The 19,098-nt window shown below is 33.1% G+C and overlaps 1 protein-coding gene across 3 annotated transcripts in view; it reads left to right on the top strand.

The window, feature by feature from the left end:
- Positions 1–5,715: 5,715 nt before the first annotated feature.
- The window catches only part of LOC116431297 (uncharacterized), a 77,178-nt gene continuing 63,795 nt past the window's right edge, over positions 5,716–19,098 (top strand). The window contains exons 1-2 of one of the 3 annotated variants that reach the window (XM_031986479.2): positions 5,716–5,731; positions 10,260–10,747. The gene's annotated coding sequence lies outside the window, so the exon portion shown is untranslated. Of the gene's footprint in view, positions 5,732–5,780; positions 6,088–10,259; positions 10,748–19,098 lie in introns of those variants that run through there. The other 2 variants (XM_076370516.1, XM_031986476.2) reach the window with 2 other exon arrangements.

Genomic DNA, 19,098 nt, shown 5'->3' with positions numbered 1-19,098 from the left:
AACTAAACTGTCAAGCATTAAAATTAATTATCTTGCATTTTCTTCATAAGAATTATAAAAATACATTTATTAAGATTTCAATTCATTTGTAATTTTTTAAGTGTATTTCATTTATATGAAATTTAATTAACTTATTTAACCCACTTTATTCCGAAAACATTCGGACATTTTTGTGTTCAAAAGGATTGACCCCGATTGACTTGGGATAATAACTTGAGTGTTTTTAATGGCTTTATTTTCGCCGGATTATAACCAATTTAACCTTTTTTGTAAACATATTTTTCGTAATACATTCAAGTACTAAATATATAAATAAAAACATTGTTAAATTTTGGATATTAATTCATACAGTTAAAAAATCCGAATTGACTAAGAGTTAAGCCGGAAATTGCTACTGTTAAATGCATGGAAAAATCGTGGCTGAGTGTTCAAGGAAAAGGCACACGTCAGGGTCATTGACTTCTGCTTTTTATCTGTGTCTCATACGCGTGGCCGAGAGCCCAACTGACTGGGATTTAAACAACGCGCCCCGGAAATCGAACTTTCAGTTTCAAACCGTTAATATCTGGGAAACTAACTCAACTTTGAGAACGGTATTGAACCGGTTAATTTGTATTTGCGTGTGGAGTGTGCATGTTCCTCTATTTTTGGGGTATCTTCGACAATGTTAATAGAATACATTCACATTTAATAGGAGAGTATGTAAGAATAGAAACTGCAGTAAATATGTTAAGCAAAGATCTCCTGTGCCAAAATGCGTAGGTAATTATACGCCGAAAGACTTATTGGACGCGTAGGTATGTTTATCTGTCTCATTTTCGTACAATGCCAATAAAAATACATTATATGAAACAGACAAAATAGACAAACTAGACAAAATATACAAAATATACAAAATATACAAATTAATATGTATAAACATTTTAAAATAGTTTTTAAGTTATAATATGAGTAAACAATTTTATTTTGAGATTAATTTGTATTTTCTAAATGGCATGCGAATTTTTATTTTCACTTAACGAAATAAAAAAATAAATAGAAATTTAAAAGACTATTTCTGAGTGACTTTGGGTCAATCAGAATTTCCAGTAAGGACGCTAATAAAAGTTGTTTTACGTTTACTTTATTTACAGAATATTTTTTAAATGACGCCCTTTAGACGCTGGACATTGCTATAAAGGTACACGCACGTCAAGCGTAGTCGCAATTTAATCATAAGCCGTTAAAAGAACATCCGTACAGCTGAAAATAATGAAACGAGACTTTCATTCGAAAATTCTTTTCATTTATAAAATTATATTTTACTAAGTTCTTGTTATTAATATTTTAAAGTAGACAATCTCATTTCATTAATTTAATATAATTAGAAAATGTTTTATAGCAAAATTTCTGAAATTAATGCAGATGTAGCAGTTTAAGTGAGGTGGGTTTTTAAAAATGCAGTCTGCGCTTAGGAGTTACTTGTCATAGCTGGTTTTTAAAAGATCAACTCTTCAAAAAGTAACTATGATTTAAACAAGACAATATGATTTTCAATCATAAAATCATCCGGTTTGTTTCTCAAATAAAGACTCGAAGATATTCAGAGAAATCTAATGGTAAGTACTAGATAATTATATGCAGAATGACTATTTTGAATTTCAGTTAAACCGGTTTATCTGTTGTGTAGATATTCTGGGTTGAAACAATGACAACAGGATGGCAAGAAAAACATGTTTGTACATCCGATTGCTGCTTAGATTTTGTATCACTACTACTTACACTTACAATTAGATAAATAGATATTTTGTATTTACATGAAATTGTTGATGTCTATCTTACATATTTGAATTTCAGTAGTTTTTTATGTAACATTTGTTTCCGAATTTCCAGTGTAAATAAAAAAATAATGATCGTTTATTTGCATGCTAGCGATAACATCACTGGGTATGTATGTAGCTGCAAAGTGTGTAGTTTGATCGTGTTAATGAATTTTTGAATAAAACTTTCAGAGAAGGCACGTGAAGGATACGCGTAAACATCGTTAAAATTACACGTCTAGACTGACCGTTGTTTTTAATTTTATAATATATTTCATTAAGATATTTCCGAACGTTCATAGCATTGTGAAATTGGAAATAAATACTTGCTATTACGTTATTTGGTATTATTCGTAATAAAACTGAACGTAAAAAATTTTAAACTATCATAGTGATGTAACGTGATTCAACTAATAGAAAAAATTGATCATGATCAAATCAAATAGTTTCTCGCGATAACGTTCTCTCAATTGAGCTTAAATTTCAAAAATCAAGGTAATAAATATACGCTCCTAAAGAGAAAGATAGCATATGTGTGCTATCTTTAATTTCTCGTGTTATAATTATGGCATAGGGAAGGTGCAAATGACACATGAAGACTACCGTCTACTAATATGTTAACATAACTATTATTAACCTTTCTTCAACGAATTCTCTTAGTAAAAATACAAATACCCAAAATACAGACAAACTGATAGTACGTCTAAAAATATTCTATATTAAGTAAATTTAAAATAGACAAATATGAAAATGATATAACTGTACCTGTGTTTAATAATGTGTGGGACCTTCGTGGTTCTCAATTACTTCTATCATCCTTTTGTTTATACAATTTATACAATACCTTAATTGAAGATTGTGATAAATTTTTTCATTTCTTTTTAATACAGATTTTTAAATCATTTACATTTTCAAATTGTTTACTTTCTGCGTAGGTAGCTTTTAATAATAATCCCCAACAGTTCTCAATTATTCTTGATTGAAGTCTGTAAAGTGTGCCGGCCATTCCAAAACAGAAATTTTCTCGTTTGAAAAATATTCATGAATAATTTTTGCCGTTTGTATGGCAGTGCTACAATGCATTGTGCATACTTACCAGTTTGGTTTTTCATTAATCTCAAATAACTTGCACTATTAATTTTTCCTTATATAAAATTAATATCAGTTTTCCTTTTTTAACATATGCCGGCGCAAATCATTATTCCACCTCCTTTCATTTGTGGTTTAATTTTTGTTAATTGTCCTTTTTGAATGTTATAATAATAGTATGCACTACTATCTGGACCATCCAGACAAAACCATTTTTCATCTGTTAAGATTACATTCCTCCAGGTTTTCTTTCAGTGTATGTGTTTTTTCGCAAATTCAAGGTGTGCTTCCTTATGCTTCCTTGTTAATCATGGCTTGGCTTTTATTTTTGATCGGTTTATAATATTATTCATTTGCAGCACATGTCGAACATTTTGAATATTAGTATGTACATCAACTTTGCAAGCAATTTCTCTTGCCCTAGCACAAGAATTTGATGCTGCACGAAGTATTGCTATTGTGTCACGGTGTGTAGGGCTGCTGACCTTCCAATGCTTTTCCTTTTACTGTAGGTATCCACGTCGTTTAATACGTTATAACACTTGAATGAAATGAAAAAATTATATTTCTGTAGTTAAAAAAATATTCAAATGAAGAATAAGACAAAATGTACAAGCTAGATAGAAAAAATTATTTATTATATAACTTTAAAAATCATTTGAAATGTAAGTGTACACTTCATTGATTGTAAATGCATATTGTAGCTCTTATGTATATTTTGCACCTTTTATCCAATTATTCATATATTTCTTAACCATCCGATTAATGTTCTCGTGGGTTATTTCCGTTAAAAGGCTACTACTGGAATAAAATTAAAGCAAGGCTTCGTATTTGTGCAATGATGCATACATTTTCTTTCAGTATATGTATCATCAATGCTGAAGATCGAATGATATTTTAAAACGTATTTTTGTAAATAACTTATAATAAAAATAGTTTTTATCAACATTTCATAGTGCAACGTGGACGGCAAATAGGTTAATGTATATACAATGCACAATATTTGCAATTGAATAAATACTTTTCTTGCTTCTGTGAAATACAATTTTTAATCAAATGTGTTGAATGATTCTTTATTTTTCATTCACTCAAAAATTCCGTTGTGAAATGCGGACCACTAGATCAAGGAATATAGTAGATACTTCTTCTCTATCAACAGCCCACGCGATGTTAAGTCAGCGTGAAAGTGCTGGCGACGTCCATTATTGTTGTCTCGATTAAATTGCTTAAGCACATCATTAATTAGATACACCCAGTAAATATTCATGCATTCATAAAATTTTAATGAACGCCTTCGCTTAACGCGATACGACATTGCCACGGTTGAATACATTTTTACACTATCAGGATTCACCGAAATTCTTCAGCTCCGTTAGATGCTTACGTAACGTTTAAATTATAATTCAAATTTGGTTCAATTCATTAACAACTAATTCTAGTATTTTCTTTGTGAAATATTATAAGCCACGATATTCAAAACATCTACCTATTCTGTCTGATTTTGCAGACTCATGTTTCGCTTTGGGAACGTTTATTTCCTTTTTATTTTACTATATTTAATTTGTTTGCTATTTAACCTGATTTTTGAATACTAAAACTTTTAATTCATACAATTATAGAAATCACAAAAACATTGTCAGTGAAAAGTGAAAAATATATTCATTTTTTAATGCAAATGCAATATTAAAAGTCGCATTGAAATATTTGTCTATCTGCTCAGTGATTCTAGTGTTAACTCTTTGGATTATAATTTTATTTTAAATTACACTGACATAAGGTACTTTATCGGTGGTAAAAGTAAAATATTGCCAACAGAGTAACTCAAAAGTAAGTAAAAATCAACAGCGTACTATTAACACTTAGTGCTTCAATCTCTTTCGTAATTCTTTTTTGATAACTCTGTGTTATTTCAATTATTATATTTATACTTCAAGGAACAGTTGATTGATACGAAGCAATTTAAATAATTTTTTTAATAATCATATTCAAACTATAATTTTTTTAGTGCACAGGGATAATAAACGTATTTTACAAAAACGAATTTCTTCAACTCACTTAAGCGAGATTTATGCAATCCATTAATTTAAGCCTCTAATTTATAAGATATATATAAATAGACGTCCAATATTTCAGGAGTAATTAAATAAAGTGTACAATAAACTTTTAGAAACCTAATATTAACCCTACACATTAAACCATCAGTCATTCTCATATTCTCAGCTTCACTTCGTTCGTTCAGTCTATTTCGAATGAATCGCATCTGCACTCTATCCAAAGCAATTTGAATTTAATCTGATAAAAACTCTTTTTACTAGTCTAAGAGCTCCTATATTTTTCAATAATATCTCAAACATATTGATAAATCGAGTAGCGCGGCAGGGTTAAACACACGCAACCCCTGAAAATAGGACGGCGGCGGAATGCGTAACGGGAGGGCAGCCCCGGCGAAACTTGGATACGTGGCAAGCGTCGCTGTCGCATCCGTAATCCTCCGGACGCATCCCACCCGCGGTCAATTTTCAGGCAAGCGGTTCAAGGTGGAAATATTTCTTCTCTTTGGATTCGGTCGATCCCGCCGGTGTAGCGGCAGGTGGAACACACGCTTCTGAATCAGAGTCGATGAAGGTGGAAGTGACGGCGTGCATCGGGAGGAACTGGTTTGGAAGAGCAAGGAGCTCGCGCGTTTCGTCGACTCGTTGCGCGGCGTGGCGCGGCGTGGCGCGGCATGGTGCGCGCAGCTCGGCTTGGCTCGCCGCGTTCTGACGCACACGTACACGCGCGCAGGCAGCCAGACACGAACACACCGTAGTGGGGAACGATCCGTTTCGTGACACCTGGTGGGGGTAAGCTTGGCACCGACAAGTGATCGTTTACAGTTATAGTCAGTCCGGATCGGGCGCTCGGTCAGCCGAGACTACTTGTGCCAAGTGTATCTGCAACCGATCCCGATTTGTCGAGCCGGTATTAACGCGACGTCTCGCTTCTTCCACGCGGCCGTGTCGAACCAGGAATTTCAGTGAAGTGTTTCCTTATTATTCCTGCCAATCGTTCCCCTCCCCCGCTCTCGTCGTTTCCCCGCATTCCCGCTGATCTGCACGCGCCTCCACACCGATCCTCCTCGCGAGAGTTTAAAGCATCGCACCGGGAGAGCCGCGAAATCTTGTGGGACCCGATCAAATCGAATCGAGCACAATTAACGGTATACACCGCCGGTAGAAAGCAGACGGCGAGATCGGCCGGACGAAACGACAGTACACCCGGAATGTGGACGCGGGTTCATCCTGCACGATTGATCAAGTGCGATTGCGTACGTCCAACGTGGCTCCGCCGCCTTTGTCAAATTAAGCCACGCTCGCGTACTCTCGTCCCTCGTGGTTAACGGTCGCGGTTCTCGTACCGTTTCTATTTCACAGAGCCTGTTGCACGATGAAACGCGACCACGGAACCCCCGTTTCCGTGGATTCGCTTATCTTCCGGTCGATCGAGGTCCGACGAGCGAAAGAACACGCCTCGCTCGATTTTCGTTGCGGTTGAACGTTGCTTTAAGTGAAACCGTTTTCCGGAGGCCAATTAGAAACGAGGGACAAGCGACAATCGAAACGAGTGTATGCAAATACTTATTTTTTGAGGTCTGTTGCACAATGAAACGCGGCCGTGAGACCCTTGTATCAGTGACTTCGCTTATTTGCCGATCAATCGACAGGCAAACGAACGCGTGTCGCTCGGTCTTCGTTCGAATATCAGCTGAATGCTGACACTCAAATGGAATCGTTCCCTAGTGGCGTTTCATGGAATGTCACTGTGCGTTTACTCGGTCGAAAAATTAGGTTCGATTTGGAAACTACGAAACGAAGAACAACGTTCGAAGCGCGCGCAGGCGAGCACGCTCGGTCGTACCTACACGGATGTGACCTCGTAACACACGGCGAGAACTTGGAGACGATCGCGGTGGAAATGGGAAATGGAAACGCGTTTCCGTCGCGTGCTGAATTCCTCTTTTTCTCTTCGGCCGGTTCTCTCGCGACCCTCGGACGGGCTCCGCTGAGTCAACTTGTTGCGTTCTTCGGTGGCGGTAGGAATTCCCCAATACCTACACTCTACACTGGACAGACAGATAGCGCGTATGCGCTGTTCCGATGGTCTCGTGCATACGTGCGCGAGGAATTCTCTTCACTTCAAACGATTCAAAAGCATTAGCTTGTTGTAATGCGACGTATGCGTATTCGTGAGCTAGAAGCGTCTCGGTCTCCTCCGCATTCGTCACGAAAATGAAGCAGGCAAATGATAGCTTGAACTTTCATTTCGTTTTCTTGGTACTCGTTCGTATTTTCGGTTTTATAGGCGTACTGGTGTATGCTCATTGCTAAAAATGTTCGAAGTTACTATTAGAGGAATGGGACGGTGTTGAAATTTCTTATTTGTTCATTTCGAAGGTGACGATGTCTATGAAAGGGATACTGGAAATATTCCTTTAGTTCGTTGGCATCGGACCCAACATTGATGAAACTTTGCAAAAGAACACGCACACTAGAAGAAGAAACGGCGAATAATACTTGTAGATGGGTAACGAATTAACCATCTGATTAGTATTATCGTCACGTACGAACAGAAACGATCATAAGCGCATCCTCGAATGAATGAAAGGAATAAAAGCCGACATTGTGTTATTATTGCATCGTATCATTTATTACAGATCAAATGAATAAAAGAACTTTTCCCGATGTAACGCAAAATCAAATTAAAAAGTATACCAGGAATATTAATGAATATAACTGTATTTTGCAACAATGAAATTTAAGAGAAAAGCGATTAAAAACTATGTCTTGCAGGAAGATATTTCATTTTTACATTAGAGCATATTTTACAAATTTGAATATCATTGATTACTGTTGAAACCAACTTTGTTCGAGGTATTTATGCAATAAATAAATAATTGCAAATATTGTTGAACTAAACAGATGCCTGATAATAGAATGCGATAACATCGCCAGATTATATTCAATAATTATATCATTCGTTACCCAATCAAATAATTCAGATGCCAGAAAGTAAGAGAGGATTTACCGATTAACAAAAAATGCAAAACGTTCTTTTTTTATATTGAGGAAAAATAAGCGTTTTAATTTTGAAAATTTACCATTATTTCGCTAACCAAATTTCAGGATATTTATTGGTAAATGTAACGCGGGAAACGCAATTCTAATTTGCAAAAGTATATTATATTACCATCGAATGATATTTATAAATCATTCAGAAAAAGACAGTTCTGAATATACAGATGAGAAGTTAACGATAGCACACGTGATATCTCGTTATCCCAGTGTGTACATTGAGTCGCTGAAACACTCGTACTTTTCGAACCAACGACTTGAAATGATCGATATTTTTTTAGAAAACAAGTTTTAAAATTCTTACGAGTGAGAGTGTATGTTATTTTAACAAAGCTTTTGACTGATACGATTCTTATTGTAAAATAACAATCCACTATAACGATAACCTTCGTTTTCGAATAATAGTTATACATCCCTCGTAAGATTAATCTCAAGTTTCGAGAAATTCAAGATTAACGCAATACAGCCCCGAGATCTCGGTGGGAACGAGCGATATTCACTTCGAAAAGGAAGTGAACGGTGAGAAGAGAAAATCTCTCTTACCGTCCTTCTTTCGCTGGCCCGTTTCTTCCGCGAGGCGTCTTTTTGAATCCACATTTTGCTTTTCTTATAAATCCTTGCATTACACGATAGAATTTCAATTAAAAATTCGCAAAGTTCAGTCACGAATTATCATGACTCTTAATTTATTACGTAAAATAAATCCATTAAAATGATTGAAAACTATGATCAGAAAAATATCAGACAAATATTTGAAGCAATTCAGATTGACAAAACACATTGACTAACGAATAAATATTGACATTTTTTAAATGAAAGCATTTATAATTAATACTACGTTTCTTATTCATCTTGCGGTGTGGTATTCAATAATTAGTGGAACAGGTTTTAGTTGAAATATACATAAAAGAACGTGATTAGTTTCGCGATCGAAGTACTTTCGACGACACGTTTCCCTACAAATCAATTTCTAAATATAAATGAAATCAACAAATGAATATGCATTTGGGCAACTCGACAGATTAGGGAGTGGACTTTGAGGGTCTACAGTTTTTCGGAGTATTATAATCTGAATCTGATGTCTTCGAAGCTTTTTAAACCTTAAGCGTTCTGCGAACCTGCTGAGCATTCCAAATGATTACGCAATAACAACTAAAAATATCGGAGCCTCCAGATTCACGATGATTTCTCGGACAGTAGAGTGATGGAAGATTTTTGCAGAATAATGATGTCGGAGAAAACGTTCTTCCATGTCACGATGCAAATTGCCTGTGATTGCAGAATTTGCCCTTTATTCGTACATTTTTATTAACAATTATACGCTTTTGCTTTTCCTGTGTGAATGAAAAAGAATTTGATCGCATAAAAAATCTCATATTGACGTTCAGCGATATTACAAAAACCAGAAATGTTCCTAATTTTTCAGATGGACCTTCAATTAACGTCACGTTAGCGATGTAAGCTTAATAACAGCTTCCAGCTGCATCTAGTCTTTTGCAGTAACAATGCTGCCTTGAACGTCATCTTCGCTTCTCAACTGAATTGTACATTGTTTACGCAGTGAAGCCGAAAACTGATATCGATAAATGTCGTTTAGCATATCAACGAGATCACGGATGTCTTTTGCATAATTTGCAGCAGTTTCGATAATATTTAAATTATCAAAGGTTTCGGCTAAAAATGTTGGTGACACTCTTAAAATCAAGCAGGAATCTTTGTAACAATTTTAACTATTAAACATTTCCTTAGGCTTTCCACTGTTTTCTTATTTTTGTGTAGGCTTTCGTTTGCCCATTTCTGCACTCTTCAAAAACGAATACAGAGCTAGTAGTAGATGATAGGGCCAACAGTCTGTTTACTCATGACAGATAAGGCTTTGTGGGAAGTGTTGTTATATCACATCAGTAAACATTTCGACGTAATTGGTTCGCGGAATCGAAAATCATCATCCGCCATAACGATCGCCAAAAGCTTTCACGGAAAAAAAAATAGAAGCAGTGGTTCGTTCACTCACCTCTCACGCGCATTCCTGAACGCCCGTGATCGAGGAAACAACGTAAACCCGACCGCTACGCACGCAACAGGTCTCCCCTGCGCGGCTCGAGAAAGAAAAAAAAAGAAACTTCCGAATGGTCTCTGTCGTTTCGATCCCGCGCGATAAGCCCGCAGACGGGGCACTATTTCACGTAGCGTTTCGAGACAACGATCCCCGACGAACTTTCTCCCCATCAACCACGAATAATTTCCACGTGTTGTACAGATAGAGTGCCGTCCATCCGGGAATCGAAGGTAATTTCATCGGATGCCAGGCGTCCAGCGGGGAATTCGACGGAGAGGTACAGCGGAACGCGAGTCGTTATCGATCCGCTCTGCCGGCCGGGTGGAATAAACGGAAAGCTCGTTCAGAAATATTGAAGTGAAGAAACCGAAGTGTCCGGGCGGAGAAGGAAAGTGTGGTGCGTTGAAAACCGTCCGGGAACCCACGAGAGCCGGATTTATTGTGACCGATTAACGGGGGAAAAAGAGCCGAGGAGAACAGTGCCAATTGGAAAGTGTTGGATTATTTAAACTAGAGAAAGGAAGGGAACGGCGAGTTCGGTCGGCCAGGATCTATCCGTTTCCGCGAGAAAAAGGGGAAAAGGAAATCCATCGATCTGGGTTCTGTGCTCGTGTAATGAATTAATTACTTCGATGGACACGTGTCGAAGATAATCGCACGTAGCTCGCCTAGGACCGCCAACTTCTAAGGTAAATACAACACACCTGTCTCGCCTTCTCTCTGTCTTTCTGTCTCTCTGTCTCTATATCTATTCGTTCCTCTCTTTCTCTGTGTGTCGAGCTTTTAATGCCCACGCGTCTCTGACCGGGCAGAAATACCGTGCGTGCGTGAGTGCGTTCCTTCATCTACGTGTGCATAGCAATGCGCATTTTTGCATTTGTCGACGTGACAGCAAGAAAAGGAGTCGCGTGCTCGCGTCAGGTTTTCCGCTCGTCTTCGTAGAAATAACGAACGAGACCGTGATACAACACCGGTCGACGCACGTTCACGGGAAATAGGCGATATCGAAACATATGTCTCGTGATATCATCTTGGAAGATTGCTTTCCGTGTAAAAATAACGACACTTTCGCGTTGGGAATTGCCGCCTGCGAACTCGTACGTGTTATCGGCGACCTGTTGCACAATTAGGCTATTACTTTTTGTTCTACTGTTATAATGGAAGTCGCAAATTGAAAGTTGAAAGGTTAATGTGTTTTCTTGTATAGAATTGTTAGGATTTCTTTAGTAAACCCCGTACGTGCAGTATAGAAATCATACATATTCGAAATTAACTGATTCTCTTAGTTTAAGGTTTGAGGTTATGTCCATGTTAACCCCTTGAATGAAAATGACGAGTCCACTCGCGCTTGCCCTCCGTGCGGAACATGATTTTGTAATTTATTTCATAAATTTTCCGTAACATAAGCAAAATAATCTTCTTATTTTCATAAAGGAATTTAATAAAGTTTAATAAAGTTGTGATGAAATGAAATAGCATAAGCATAAACATGTAAGACGAAATAAATCGTAAGGCGAGGGGTTAATAGTAAAATATTGTTGAAAAACCAATTTCCTATTTTTTTTTCTTAGATGGTTTCGAATTGAATTTTTAATTATTTACAAATTCTATAAATAATTTAACCAATTAAAAAGTCATAAAAATTCGCACTCGTAGATTAAATTATTACCCTGATGTATCTTTTTAATTTTTAAAAGCAAACCTTATAAACAATGTTTGGTATTGGTGAAATAATATCCAGTGAGATTTATAATTCTAAAATAGATCGAGAATATTTGTAATCATTGGAGATATGTAAAATGCAAGAAAGGAAAACAGTTTAATGAAATTTAACACAATTTTTGTGAATTTAACCAAACCTATTACAAATATAATATCTACTATTCTTTCATATAAATTAGTATTTAATATGATTAGCAGTAACATATTAACACACTTTTACAAAATAGTAGCACAGAAGCCAATTATGCACCTATCTGTAAAATATTAGGTGCAATTATCGAATAACTTCTGTTAAATTAAAAATATAAGTAATTAGGGACAAGCATCTACTATGATGAAATCTGAATCTGATAAATAAGCACTGAAAACACTGTGTTTCATAAACACAAGGTTATAATTTTGATTCCTGTTTAGAAGATATATTTTATGTTAACTTTACTACTATTTATACATACGAGTGTAATATATAATGCGCGATGGCGACAATTGACCATAAATAAAAAACATAAAAACATACAAAGAAGCAGAATGAAATTAATGTTCTAAAAATCCTGTTTTCTTCTTTTAAATGGATTTGTTAGAGCGTATTATCTTTTCAAATATTTTGTTTGCCTTTTAATACTTTGATATTTTAAACAACTGTCATAAATTTCTTTCTTATTATTGTACGTTCAAAATTATTGAACATGCAGGTCAAGTATTTTAGAAATTTCGTAAATATTTAAAAGTTCAAAAAATTTTCGAACAGTGAAAATATTAATCTACTTGAAATAAGTTCGATTAATTTCGAAATTGTCAGACTTACGACGGAATAGTCAGCATTTTAAACATCGAATCTATTTATAAATAATAAAAGTGCATCTGCTACTAATAAATTAACAATCGAAATATGTGTTAGCTAAAAAATTGAATAATCTTCACTAAAAATAGTACAACACAATTGTTTTGTTGTATAATATAAAAAATTGGAAACATGTTGTATATTCATACATTTTCCATTTGAGCTTATAGTTTGCTAAATAAGTTGACCTAACGTTTTAACAGCGGCGCTTCTCCTGTGTATTTCCGACAGCACTTGTAATTGTTTCATCTATTTTTAACCCCTTAACGACTCACTAAATCTTCAGAAATTGGGTTAAAACGAAACACCTTTTTTTCAATTTGTTATTTCATTCTGCGAATATCTTTATGACTGTATCGAAAACTATTTTTAAAAAATTTCCATTTAAAGTTTCTAATAAAGAATTAATCATATGCAATCCAATTCCTCATAATATGTTTTTGTCAAATTTATGTAACAAATACTTATCTAAGAAAAACAGTTATATCTGAGGAAGAAAAATTGAATCGATACAATAAATTTTAAAAGTGATATGCTGTTAATAGTAAAACGATGTAACCATTACCTTATTACAACTCGATGTTCTGCAAATTAGTTTTATTACCGAATATGCAATAAATTCTTTTAAATAAATACATAAACAAACAAGTTAACTCATTAATTAAATAACTAATAAATAAATTAATTAATTAACAAATGAATAAATATGTTTTAATTCTGTTGTTTTGTAATTGTGTCGAATTCGAATGTTGCTAATAATTGATTCATAATAAAAGGAGAATTAATTTGTACATACCAGTTTTTTCGAAAGTAAGTAATCAACGTTTCAGAATTGCGATAAAGACCGCAGTTGTCACTGATAAATTTTAAAGGAGGCACCGATTGAAATCGAAACAAAAGGAGCAGGCATTATCATGTTGTATTGGATAAAATGAAAATGGAGCATGACGTCTGATTCCTTCTATGATATGTTGTTCTACGGGGAATCGATTTCACTTTCGCCATTGAAGGAGTGTCAGAATTTATTTCTGAGCGCCGCTGTGTTATATTGGAATATAAAACCGAGATTGCTGTATCTGTACTGTAGATTACGCGACGTACGATAAGCTGCTCAGTCGAAGGTTATCATACGGCTGGTAATTACGGGTACTGTTCAATCATTCATTAACCGTCTCGTAAATTGCTACGCGAATCGACGTACGGCTTCTTTCTAATATTGCGAAAAGCAAACTTTAAAGAAACAGTTAAACTAGGCAATACCTTTCGGGGTAACTTTTTTTTCAATTAAAACATTATACTTTCTAAACTGTTTGAACAATTACGATTGCAAAAAATCTTTTACCAGCGATATTTCATTTTCTTCGATTTAGAGATCGGTATTTAAAGAAGAGCATAGATTCAACATTTCTTGGCTATTCAAAGAAAATGATATTAGTTCTGAGACAGGAAAGGATAGCATAGTAACGGGGTAATCAACTTTTTGTTCCTTAAGACCATCGAATTACCGTAATGTTTTATCAGAAATACATTTTCTTTCATGGCTAGGTATGTTAAGTGCATGTATTTCCCCTATTATCGCGGCAGGCAGAAGCATTAAAAATATTAAAAACGGTCCAATTAAAATGAAAGAAAAAGATTAAACGATTAGAAAAATATAAAAATATATTACTCAATCTAATATAATTTGCTAATAAAATATATATTACCAACAGGGAAGAATATACAATTTTCATAGAATAAAAGACTGTTACTCATAAAAGTATTCACCCGTCTATATGTATTACATATTTTACCGAATTTAGTCATTCTTTTTCAATAAGCTGTATGTAATTGTTTAATTAAGTGTATCCTAACTGAAAATATGCGAACTAAGGTTTATGATAATATTAATTATACTATTTAACACAACTTTAACACACGTTCAATATGTAAAATATATTACATAAGCGTATGGGTGGATACTATATTAATTGTACTAATATCATTTTTTATTTTTCGTTCCATTAATTATCATATTCTTCTGATATAATGTTTATCAGTTTTCATGAAGATTTTCATAACCGAAACAATTGTTCTTTTTTTAATTCGGACCTTGAAGATCACATAGCACATATTTCTTCAATTTCGTTTTAAGAGAATGTATTGTGACCGCGTTTCGACTCGCCGCATTTCGAAAAATCGTTTGCATCGTGTCACTGTGCCTATAAACTCGCTCGACTTTCACCGACTCGGTTAGACGACTGCAGGAATTTATATCCGCGTTAAGAAAAAGAATACCCCGTATATACTACAATGTCAGAATCAGTTTTAACTTGCCAAAGATATATTTAGTACATGAAGTTTTTGAAATGTTCAATAAAATTGTTTTAGTTTTGCGAGACGTAGATAATTTCAGTTTCGATGACAAATTATTTATAACTACGTTCCTTATGATTTTTATGTGAATTGTGATTAAAATATGAATTGGTATTTTGGTTGAATTTTCACTTCTTTAAACATCACTTTTGTTTGCTGAAATTGATACGATTCATGTATTTCATAAATTCGTAACCATAAATGTTTAGTTAATGAATTATACTTAAATTTTTGTATCGGTTTAAACCAATTTAAGTTCCTTTTTCAATGGATTCAGACTAAAATCTTGCAGTAAATTGAAATACAATAATAGAAAAGATATATAAAATATAACATATAATATTGTGATAAAATTATACCAAATAATATACATATTACAATAATTTAGTGAAAGTTTTCTATATGCTATAAGTGCAGAGTTTTGCAATGTAATTATTATGCATACATATATAATTTTCTCTTCCAAATACATACATAAGTACAATAATTAATGTCCCTCTTTTAATTAAAAAAGGAACGTGTCCCAAATGAAAGAAAGTATATAAATATTAATAACATTGTATCAATATTTGAATCATATTTAAACAATGCTTTTGTAGTTTAAAAATATTAATTTTAACTGGAGTTGTATTTCCAAAGTGGACAAGCGTTGTCTAATTTATTATAATTATTCCAAAATAATTTATAACCTTATTGAAATACTATTGTTAATTTCACATGTATTTAGCAATTATTATAATAAAAATAAAATCATTAATGTATAGTAAACATTCAACACAGAAGCAATATTCGCGGTGCTAAATTAAGAAATTAAATATATAGGATGTCCAAAACAGTATTCATTAAAACAAGGATGCAGCTCTTCATAAACATACGCTAAAAACCACTAATTCTGTATTAGATTTTTTTACTTTACAGTAAAAATAGCATAATAGATCTCATTTGGGCGGTATCTGGAACCAGTCGAAAGAAATATAAACTCAATCGTATTAATACTATGTAAATAAACATTACATATTAATGTCAATAAGTATCTAATCAAGATCAGAACAATATATTTTGCCGTTTCACTTTATCTCTGTCGGAATATAATCTCTTATATCTTTTTCATGAAATTGGAGTAAAAATATATTGAATAATTCGAAAACCAATATTTTTCAGATTTGTTTTTTTAACACTGGTTCAAAGTTTCATTAAGAGTAGCGTGTATTATTAATTACAGTTCCCTTGTAAGACATTAAATTTAGATTCACTTCAAAATATAATTTTCTTAAAAAGTTTATTTTTCTATTTATAAGTTTTTCAAGATGTTGAAACTTATCAAATTGAATATGAGATGTGTTGAATTGAATTGAAATATACGATACCATCAGTAATTAAGGAACGAAACATGAAAAACAGTATAAAAATAGTATGTTTTTAAAATAAATTTTCAGCTACTTTTATAATGCAACAAATCTGAAGAATTGTTAGGGAATTACTAATATTTTTAACAATGTTTACATCATTTACTATTTACGACTATGATTTCTGTTCAATATTATAAGATACTAATGATTATATGCAGTAAAAATATTTACTTTAAAGATCATATCACGCATGAAAATATTTTATCACGTGGACATAATACTCTATGGCATAGAATCTATGTATGTATGCACTAAAACAGTGAGGACTTATTCCACTTATTATAGAGACTAATATATTCAAAGAATTAACCCAGAGAAAAGCACTGCCACACATGTTTGTAATCAGGTAAATGTACAATATATAATACATAGGAAATATAATTACATTATACATATACATAGTAGGTATTAAGAAACTAGCTATAATGACATAACACCGATCAAATATAAAGTTTCCTATAAAACCAATAAATATTCTAATAGTTGTAAACAGCACGATATATATTATGAAATTATTCTAATGATTTTAATATATAAATAAGCTATACTTTTTGCGGTAATTACGCTCCTAGAAATTATCGAATTTTGCAAATTTGCATTACATAATAAATTACGTAAATTATAATATTTTCACTTTTTCTGCTTCCTTCTGTAGTTTTCTTTTATATGCTTTGATTTTTTTAAGAAATTTGTAATCTTGTTTCTTTCATTTCTCTTAATACATCTTCATACGTTTTTTACCATTTTAGTTACGCATTCCTGAAATACTCCCTTGAATATTATAATACATATTTCAATGAAATTGCGCTATGTGTTGTCAAAATGCCATGATATCCTGGTACTTAAATACAAAATCCTTTATACTTATATACTTATAGCGAATCGATAAAAAATATATTACAAAACATAATCCATACATGTATCTAATTAAAAGTTTGTTACAAAGTTTTTCCCATTGCGGCAGTATCCTACCGCAAAATTTTGAAAAACTCAATTACTTTTCTCTTCTTCTTACAGAATAATGTTACGAAAATTTTTGAAATTTTTCGAAAACGAAAAATATTTCATAACCTTTCGTTAAAAATGCATCTTCAAAACAAGCTTGAGATACACGGTCAATAGTAAAATATGTTTTTAAATAATGTGTTACTTGTTACTCTAATTTTGAGTAATATCTCTTTAATTTATTATCAGTCAATAATTTATTTTATTATCGATTTACTTATTATTCAATTTTTGTATGTAGTTTGCATGGAAATATATTTTCAGTTAAATACTGACTTGAATAATAGATATCTTTAAGTAGAAGACGAATGAGTGGTGTTATCGCTTTTATGTAGAATTGTTATCGTTATCGTAAAATGTCTGCTGTTTATATAATCGAAAGTAACTAAGTAGAACGTAAGAAACTACACAGTAGGTCGAATTGTTTTTTGAAGCGTAACTGGTCAAAGCTTTGTGCTCCGTCGATACACGAACATGGGTAACCCATTAAAACGAACATAGAAATTGACTTTTGGCTCAGATTAGGATTTGCATATAGACCAACTGTTGTGTGATGTACATATCCCGTAGGATATTGCACATATGTGAAACAGAACCTTGAGATATTAATCTTGTGTGCTCAAAAATATATAGGGTGCTTAAAAATAATATTCCAATATTTATATACCTTTCTTGCTGGAACGACTTAACACATTTTCACCGAACAATTTAACGCAGGAACTATCCCATGTCACCGACTGTTATTTCGTAATTAAATATTATTTTTATTATTATTATTATTTATATTATTATTATTATACATAATGAATTGAAATTTATTATTATTATTATTTATACATAATTAATTGAAATAAAACTTTCAACATACCTTTTGTATAACTTTTAATATTTTTCTGATGCCAGTGCAAGCACGAATTAACTCGTGACCGGTCAACAGTGTGTTAAAAAAGTGTGATTTTCGCGTTATTAATATAAATATGTTATAGAGACATCTTTTGAGCTATGGCAAAAATCATATTTACTTATCTGTATAATTGAACAAGCAAAGTGCAATTATGTTATTGTACTTGATTTGTGTAACGCCATGGTACATCCATAGAAACGTTTCATTCTTTTCGTTATTTGTGTCTTGACTGTCTTTGCGATCAATAATATGAAAAGTGTGATCAGCAAAAGTGAATATTATTTCTCATGTTCATAAATTATGTTTACATAGTAATATTTGTTTATGTTTAAACCCTGTTTTCTCTTATTTTGAAAAATAAAGGTTTGAGTTGTAACTCTGTTTCTACAAGAGACCGATATAGTGAATAAGACATACAGTTGACCCTTGATTTATTAAGTATTAGAAATAAAAGCTAGTACATGTAAGTTTTAGAAATACATATTTATTTAAAAGAGCTTAACGAAAAAGATAATGAAAAATTAAAAGTACACTGGGGTAAGAGAAACCAACCACGTGTTTCATGTCGGTCCTTCCAAGAAACATAGTAGTCGAACCTTCGTGTCCATGAAATTCGGTAAACAAATACTTCTAGGAAAATATAATTTCTAGCCGCGTAAATTAAGATCGCGCATAAAAACTGTCGTGTAAATGGTGTTCTAATTTACCGCGTAAAATAGAGACTTGCGTAAAAAAAGTCTGCATAAATCAAGGGTTAGACGTACTACAGTGAGTAAAAGACTTTAGGGAACAGTCGTCGAAATC

The sequence above is a fragment of the Nomia melanderi genome, chromosome 9 (assembly GCF_051020985.1).
Source record: "Nomia melanderi isolate GNS246 chromosome 9, iyNomMela1, whole genome shotgun sequence".
Taxonomy (NCBI): Eukaryota; Metazoa; Arthropoda; class Insecta; order Hymenoptera; family Halictidae; genus Nomia; species Nomia melanderi.
The sequence above is the reverse complement of the archived record's forward strand: the minus strand, read 5'-3'. Positions and strand labels throughout refer to the sequence as shown.